Source organism: the organism of the source record quoted next, unplaced genomic scaffold (assembly GCF_019419815.1).
Source record: "Pyrus x bretschneideri cultivar Hongxiangsu unplaced genomic scaffold, Pyrus_bretschneideri_v1 Contig24, whole genome shotgun sequence".
NCBI classification, from domain to species: Eukaryota; Viridiplantae; Streptophyta; class Magnoliopsida; order Rosales; family Rosaceae; genus Pyrus; species Pyrus x bretschneideri.
This window is the reverse complement of record NW_025999546.1, coordinates 385,500-394,769: the sequence shown is the minus strand read 5'-3', so window position 1 is coordinate 394,769 and position 9,270 is coordinate 385,500. Positions and strand designations below refer to the sequence as shown.

At 36.7% G+C, this 9,270-nt stretch overlaps 1 pseudogene; it reads right to left on the bottom strand.

The window, feature by feature from the left end:
* Positions 1–3,867: 3,867 nt before the first annotated feature.
* Positions 3,868–8,183, bottom strand: LOC103937353 (annotated as a pseudogene).
* Positions 8,184–9,270: the final 1,087 nt, after the last annotated feature.

Below are 9,270 nucleotides of genomic sequence, written 5' to 3'. Positions count from 1 at the left end.
GAATGGCTCCCCACTATTCCATCTCTCTCTCACGTACACACATCTGGTTGTTGAATAAACCAAATCAAAATGTTTGACCTAAAGAAAAAAAAAAAAGCCAAATCAAAATGTGTTGCTCTATTATTTGTACGCTTTCAATTTTTTGTTTTCGTCACTTTGTAAATTCGTATGTCATTTCGTCTCAATCACGTTACAAAAAAATGTACACTAACATGCAAATTACAACCTGAGACAATAGGTGCCAATAAAACCAAATTTTCTATTGTTTAAGTGGGAATGTATTGACTTGACTTAGTAAGTGCGTACAATGAAGAAGTGCAAATTTGAGATGTAAAAGTCCAATTTACGGACTTATTTTTAATGTTGTGTCACAAGCTTCATAAATTCCACTACTAAGCTGATCATGCAACAATATTGTCCCCTAAGGCCATCTTCAAGGGTTTGGCCATATTTTTTTCATCTTCCATTGTGCAGAGATTATATTTTGTTCCTCTCAATATATTATTACTTCTACCATCCCTATAACCAATCGTTGTATCAAGCACTTGACGAAATTAGCCCCTTGACCTTTTCAGTTGGGGATACAATGAAGAGGGTGGTGGTAATCGTATCGACTGTGTTAGTGTTCAGAAATCCAATTAGACCTCTTTATGCTCTTGGATCTGCTTGCGTCCGTGTGTGATATTGGTGAATGTATGCTAGGATTGCTGAGGCCTTTATTCTACCTGTTCACTTGTTACCCGCTTGTTGGGTGTGAAGTTTTGTTCGAAATTCGAATGATTTAGTTTTGATGTTTGTTTAAGCCTAGAGAGACCTAGGAAGTTGAGTAAAGATTTTTCCTTTTGGTTTTAACCTTTCACATATGGAGAAGGTCATTTCATAGTTACGCAGCGCTTGAGAGTCTGAGAGAGTCTGAGACTATGAAGGTTTGGGAGAACATGGATTACTGGTACCGTAGTGGTTTACCGTTCTTATCCTTCTTGAGCTTCCTTAATTACCTTGTAAGAAGAAGCTACAACGTGTAGAATATTGGCAACCGATGAGTAGTATGTACACCCTGATTCATATTTTATTTTGTAGCGACACGATGAAACCCTACACTTCAGTAAAATATTAAGTGAAGCAAAGAAACAAGGCTGGCTAGCCCCAAATTTTTCTTTCACTTTGAGTAGACCAAATTCACATGTTATCGAGTTTCTGTCACGTTAATCTCTGTTTGTCATTTTCATGCTCGATGAACTTTACTTCTCTTCGTTTTCTTTTGCTTCTGGTTCTGAGACTGTAAGCGCTGCTTCATCATTTCAGTTGCTACGTTTAAACTTGTATGTCCATTGTTTTGTCATACGCAATGACCATACTATTTTGTTAAGTTCCACTTCAGATCTTCGTAGAGGTGTATTGATACCGCTTCCTTGATCTGTTGCAACTCTTGAACATGCTTGCCTGCGGCATCCTCTTTTATCAGATTCACAAGTTAAAGACCATAGTTTGGTCAGGTATGGGGATTGACAACCTTGAAAGCAAATAAGCTGACCGGAATAACTTCAGACCGTTTAGGCACAATGTTTATTGCTTCAACAATGTAGTTCCTACCCCTGCAGGACCAAGAAAAATTAATGTCTAAATCTGTGATGTTGTTCTTGGCGCGTGGCGGGTGTGTACCATTCATTTTTTTTTCTTCTGCAACAGAAATCAGGAACAAAGGCACATTTTAAATAACTTGCATTCAAAATAAACCTCAAAATCTCCAGCATAATAATGAAGGAGCAACAATACATTCAGGTTAACCTCCCCAAAGTATAATTCATCAATTGCCATGACGCGATTGTTTATGTATGAAGCACTTATTCGTCACACTGGAGGAGGAGAAACTAGCAACTTTTACCAAAGTAATCTCATAAAAACTAAAATGGTGAACAATAAAATTGCCTCGATTAATAGCATTGGTATAGTTGTTCATGTCGAGGTCAAGATATTGCAACCGTGTAAGGTTTCCAACCTAGTTGGGAATTTGACTACCAAAAGATACGCCAGATAGATCGAGATATCTTATATGGACCTGTTTGGTATTTGAGTACCAAAGTTTTTTCAACTCAAAAAACTGTTTTTGCGCCACCGAGCACCAACTGAGATATGGAACTTGGCTCCCATTGAAGTAGAGGTGTCAAACCGGCACGGCACGAGCACGGTGCCGGTACTGTAGGGACGACAAAACTTAATAAAAACCAGCAGTGGCGTCTTATTGCTACCTTAGCAAAGACAAGAAATTCACTTCAAAACATGGGGATATATATGTTTCGTGTTCTACTCTATTATTTGCATGTTTTCACTATTTTGTTTTTGTCACTTTTCAATTTGTATGTCATTTCGTCTCAATCACGTTACAAAAAAAATGTACATTAATATGCAAATTACAAGTTGAGACAATAGGTGTCAATAAAACCAAAATTTCTACTGTTTAAGTGGAAATGTATTGACTTGGCTTAATGAGAGCGTACAATTAAGAGGTGCAAATTTGAGATGCAAAAGTCAAATTTATGGACTTGTTTTTAGTGTTGTGTCACAAGATTCTTAAGCTCCACTACTAAAGTGGTCATGCAACGATACTGTCCCCTAAAGCCATCTCCAATGGTTTGCCCATACTTTAAGGAATAGTGCAAAGCTATAATTTTTCAACTTCAATGGTTTAGGGATTACATTTTGTTCTCCTTAATATTTTATTGCTTTTTAGCATAAATATTATGTTACAAAACTCACTCATCAACTATTATTTGTTGTTTAAATTACTAATTTATACCTATTTAAATATAATTTTTGGAACATATTTATTTTATAAAGAAAAAGTATATCAAAAATATCTATCTTTAGAGATAAATATTTCGAATATGACAGGTGTAAAATTGAGAACTATAGCAAAACACTTTTGGTTTAAAAATCTGTTTTTACGTTTTCAAAGTAGAAAAAAATCTTGGCCTTTGGATTTAAACAGCCATGTCATCATGTGGACAAAAAGCCACGAGTGCATTATAAAACATGCAAACCGCACCACATGATTGCTGCCATATCACTTCATGGGCCTGAATTTTTTTGTGTAGAGTTTTTTGACAAGTTCATACCGTTCAACTGACCTGATGTCTCAAAATGCATAAAAAAACCTGAGGAATGAATTCTGAAGATCACATAATCCACTACCGTGGCAATACTGTCCATTTGTGACGAGTTGGGAGATTTTCTGTGACTATCACAATTCTTGGTTTGAAGGACTACGTTGTCCCCCAGGGATTCTTGACTTTGACGTAACTGAAAGAGGATGACACCGATTTATTAAACCTCTAAGTTGTCTTTGTTTAGTCCTTACTTATGTTTAATAATTTAGGAGACTGTGTAGTTCCGTCATTTGATTTAAGATTGTATCTTTTCATTCTATTTTTTCATTTCTTTTTTCTCTCAGAAGTTGAGCAGTTGCTGGGAAAAAAAAGAAAGAGCTGTTACCGCTGATTAGCTATTTGATTGCTTCTCCAGCCAACAGTAGACAAGAATGTTTAGGCTTTCAAACCTTGGTTAAATATATTGAGTAGGATGTCAAAAAGAAAAAGAAAATCTCAATCTGTTGAACAGCAGTTGAACTCCTGTAAATCACGGTAGCTTATGGCATAAAACCAGTTTATAAGGTTTGGGGCTAGCTCAAGCGATGAGGGGGTAGGAAAAATGATTAGGAACTTGGGATTAGGATAGATGATGAATTCGACCTGGACAAATATAACCCGGTTCTTACAGTTATGTTTTTGTTGTTTATATGCTCTGTAATTTGAACTTTGAAGCATGCGTGAAAGAATACATAAAGATAAAAAGGACACAACAAAAACAGAAGGGTGAAAGATGGTTAGAACCCATCTACAAAAATTTCTTAACGTTCTTCCTGACATCTTACCTTCTACTATGTTACAGGTAATCTCTTTATCTTCCCAGTCTGAGTTACAAGCATATACACATTGCTTACATCTATGTTTTCATATCTTGGACTCTCTTTGAAATCCTACATATCTTTGAGCTCTTCCCGAAGTTAACATGATATGAAATGCCACGCGTCTATGAGCTTTTCCTGAACTTACCATTTATAAAAACAGGCGAATTTGAAGCTAAGAGGAGGTTTGTAAGGAGGATTGTGTGACTTGCGTCTTAGTCCTGTTCCTCTCAAAACGATTATAAGCAGTCCTTGTTCGTAGGAATAGTAATAAGCTTGAAGCTAACCCTACTATTGAAATACAGCCCCACCATATGAATGTCTGCCTATAGCATGAGCTTCCCATGCACAATGTTGCTTCCTTTAACAAGCTCACCGGGGTTGTTGAGCTTCCATCATTGGAATCATACACCAAAGCTGCAAGAAGGCCGTATAGGAGTGAGCCAATTGGGATATTGGTGATGAGGATGTTGTGGTTTACGCCAGCACTGTTTGGGCCGAAAAGCTCTGATGTAACAGACACAGCTGCAGAGAACACAAAGCCGGAGCTTATCCCGATCAAGCCGGTTCCAGCACGCAGCATTGCCTCACTGCCTGATGTGGCAAGCAGAATGAAGGCAATTGGTGTTGGCATCAGAGCAACTAGTAGCCATCCAGTCCTAGCAAAATAAACCTTGCTGCATTAGCAAGACGCAGGTTAGTTTTTAATGCATCTGGTTTTTTTCTCATTCTCCAATTGATAAAAGCATTAGTTTTTTTAGATACATACTCACGCAGGAAATCTGGTGCAGCTGAGAGCAAACGGCCAAAGAAGGAGCATGAAGAATATAGTGTGACAAGAGAACTAGTCAGGGAACTGTATCCAAGTGATTGTGAAATCTGGCCAAGATTGTTGCTGTAGACCAACCCAATAGTTCCCCCACAAAAGTATGCAGCATAGTATAGCCAAAAATCCCACCGACGTACAAGCAGCCTAGCTGAGTGCTCTTCACCTAGCACTGTCAACCTATCTTTTTCCATCACCTTCCCAAAACATGCGAAACACCCAAAAAAGCGTTCCTTGTCTACCAGCCCATACGAATTGGAGTTCGTGGAATTTGTGGCATTTGTGGCCTTCGTGGCATTAGCATTTTCACTTACATCAATGAGTTCCTTATGAAGCTCAAAATCATCAGTGTCAACCAGATTGAAGGTTGACGAGTTTTCAGAATGTAGGCTTGAGGGGAAGTTCCTATGAGCCCACTCACGCGCGTATGCCATGCCGGGCAGACACAGAGGTAGGATTAGGAGACAAATCGCACCAACTAAGAGTATCCGAGCTCTTGACACATCAGAGGATAGTGAGTTAAGGAGGAGGAGATATAGACCTGTGACCACAGCTAGGATGTTTAGGCAAAGAAAAATCATGGAGTCATGACGAGTGGCCTCAGCAGGAAGTGATTGAACTTTGGGCTGACGGAGCACAGGGATGAGTGCTAAGCCGGATGTGAAGAGAGGAACTAGAGCATTAAGGAAGAGGTAGATGGTATCGTCGCTCGGGTTAATTGCATTGGCAGTGAGGGTGTAGAGGGCGGCACTTACCCCATTGAAACTGACTGTGAGAGACAACGCAAGTGCCCGGTTGGCTTGGAAGTGTCTGATGCATAGAACATAGCAGACTGTGTTGAACCAGCAGATGCTGCATCCAGCCAACAAGCATAGAAGGAATACCTGCCAAGCCAAAATACTTAACATTAATCATCTGGTTAGTTGTTTTTCGATCCTCAATCTTCCCTTGGTTTTTATTTTGTTCTCAATTGTTTTTTGCTACTTTTTCATTAATAGGTTCTTATGAAGTGATGATCACTTGTCCTAACTTGTATTGTGTCCTTATTCTTAATTCTTTGAAGCTTTTTGTCTTATTTATTCAAAGAAATAAACCTTGCTAGAGATTTGCAGCATAAGTAGTTAAGAGCGTTTATTCTTGCATTTGAAGCCATGTGTACTATTCAAATCAATATTGGTTCTTTGGAAAGATAAAAAAACACAAACCAACCTACCTTAGTTTAACAGAGTAAGAAGTTGATTTATGGAAGGTTAAGAGCGTTTATTCCTGCACCTGACGTCACATGTACTAATACTTCGTGACTGGGTATTTAGAAAAGAAACAAAAACAAACCTACCTAAGTTTAAGAAAACAAATAGTTTATTTATGAAAGGTTAATTTAGTGTATGGTAATTTTTTATTCTGTTTTTTATTTTTTACCACAGTAAATTAATTTTTTTACAGAGCTCAGTATTGTCTAGGTAAAGGTGGATGACTCCCATGCCCTCATAAACGAAGGGGATATTTGATATAAAATTATAAATCTCGGGAAAAGAAAATGGATTTACTCTAACATTATCCTTTTTTCTATCTATTTTTGGATCTTCGTCACTGACTTGTATGTTTCTGGTGTTAATATAATATTAGCTTTACTAATACATTAAATTTGTCCTTTTGAGAACTGACATATTTAGGTCCACACCCTTTTTATTTTCGTTTTTTGAATTACGATTGTATAATTATCAAGGACGGAAATTTTGGCATAGCCACACAATGCACCAATAAGAATAATGTGATGTTATACAAGCCATTAACGAGAATTAAATTTAGAACATCTCACTTTTAAGTAACGAAAAATATTACTAAATCGAAGTACTAGATGACCTACAACTTTTATTTTAATGGTATTTTTTTCTCTGTGCTGAAAAAAACCAAAACAAAAAAGAGAGGGAAAAAATTCATCATCTCCTGGTTTCTAGTTTTTTTGGGGGCTTAGGGTTTCTAGTTTATGCATCATTAAATGTTTTGGATTTTTCTTTTGAAAAGTGGTAGATGGAGTCCTAACCTACACATCAGCCTGATGCTTTTGTGGTTGTGGTAGTTATTGTGTGGAGCCGTGGAGGTTAGGAGTTCACCAATTTTAGGGCAAACTTCCCCTTGACTTTGCCAAGAAAATACAACAACTAAACAAGAAAAGAAAAACAAGAAAAAGAAAACCTACTCCAACAAAATTAGAAATGAAATATTAAACAAGGGTCGCGATTTTCACTCCCGTTTCTCTTCTTGAACTCGTTTTTATGTTTATATCCATAGATTCTTCGTTGATTTAAACAAAGAAAATGAAAATGCAAGAATCATAGAATTTCGATAAAAGAATTAAAAGAAAGAAAGATGAGAAGTGACTAACCATAACATAAGGCAGATAGATGAGTCTTTGAATGACAAACCATTGGAGGCCATAACCGAACAAACCCATGAAGGCAGCCATGAACATAACAACCCACAAGGGAAAATACATGAGAGAAACCCCGGAACACCAACCCAATGCCTTCCCCATATCCGAGGCCACCGATAGATAGTTGAGCTGCACCTGAGAAATCCCCAGCACAGATTTCAGGTCAGAAGAATAGGATGCGAAATCAAAGTTCGTCCCTGTGAACGCCTGTATCCATGTCGCCGCCACGAGTATCATCCATTTTCTCGATTGCCCAACCATTCTTTCTCGGACCCCGAAATCTTTGATTTCTAATTCAAATTGTTCTTTGAATCAGAAACCAAATCCGCATAAGACGTAGAAAAAACAAAATGGGTTTGTGGGGTTTGAGGGAGAAAGAAGGGGTTTTGGAGGTAGGTTTTGTTCTGGGTTAGGATTGGATTGGTTTGATGTTTTGTTATGGTGGTGTAACTATATTTGGCAACCGCTATGTTTGTACATGGTGGTGTTTGTTGGCGCCCTCTTTTTATATGCATCAGTTTCTGTTTGTACAATATATATATATATATACACACACACACACATATATATATATGTGCATGTGTGTGTATATGTATGTAAAGAATCAGATAATGCAGTAATATTTCTGTGAAAGGAAAGGGTTATTTGGATATTTGTTACGTGCTGGTGGGTGAAAATTGCTTGTGCGTTAAGATATTGATTTGTTGAGCCTTGTTTTGAGGAGTTTATATTATATGTAAAAGGTGGTTAGTAGTTCAAACTTGCAAGCATATTATTGCTGGACTCGGACTGGGAGCCTGGGATATTTATTAGTTAATTTAATGTGATTTTTGATCAAAAAGTCTTTGACTTTTGCTCGGGGAGTTTTTTCTTAGACCGTGTTGAAATTCTCGACAAGAATATTTACCAATATATCTTGTCAAATGATATGTTTTGTTAGATTAGATGTTAGATTAGTCATTGATGGGTTCGAACTCACGCCATCATGCAAGGATCCAATACCTGCCTTCCAAATTTGCTTAGGGATCTTAAACTCCTCTGTTTTATTGGTTATGGGCATCAATACATTCTAAAATGATTTATAAAGGATCTTATGGTTGAATTACTCCTTTTCCTTTTGAATTTATAAAGGGAAGCTTATGACCTGGATCGTTGGACTCAAGATTTTCAAGTATTTTGATGCAAGAATTTGATCTCCAACGTATGATACTCTTAACGCATCTGCCATCCAAGGCGAAAAGCCCGGTTTCGAAGTTCAAATGGTGGTATCCGATGAGCCACTGTACTGAACACTTGGAGGAATAATACCAAGAAGCAAAATGGCAAGATTTAGTTGTATTTCGTCGAATTTTCTATTATTTATTGATGTGGCACACATAAGGTTCTACAAGTCTAATTATGTGGTGACATATACCAACCGAATAGCCATCAAACTAAGTGTAGAGATGTGCGTCACTAAATAGGTGATAGAGCCATATATGATAATTAAAAATTGGCTTATTTGTACTAATGGTTCATGAACTTTACCTCTTGTTTAATTTTAGTCAATGAACTTTCATATTAGTTTCTTTAGTCCTCGAACTTAACATTGTGTTGTATCATTGATCATTTTCACTAACGCCTTTATTCCCGTTAAATTTAGGGGTATATTAGGGATTTCAATTTAAAAATTAAAAACAATAAAAGAAGCTAAAAAACAAATGAAAATTTATAAACTAATATCTAAAACTTAAAACAAAGAGCATTTTGAACTATAAAAATACAAAATGAAAATGGTTGGACTTTAACAATTTGTAAATATTAGGCAATGTGATTTCAAAGTTGGTAAGAGCTCAAACTGTGGCTAGACTTAAGCAAGTAACAAATCACATAATAAACTTCGAAAAAAAAAAAATCCTATGAATTTTCATACACACAAAAAAATAAAGAGATAAATTTTTTTTACGATCCTTTCCTATTCTCATTTTTAACAAAAAAATAGGCGGCATTAGCGAAAATAACCAATAGTATAACACATTATTAAGTTTGAAGACTAGAAAAACTAGT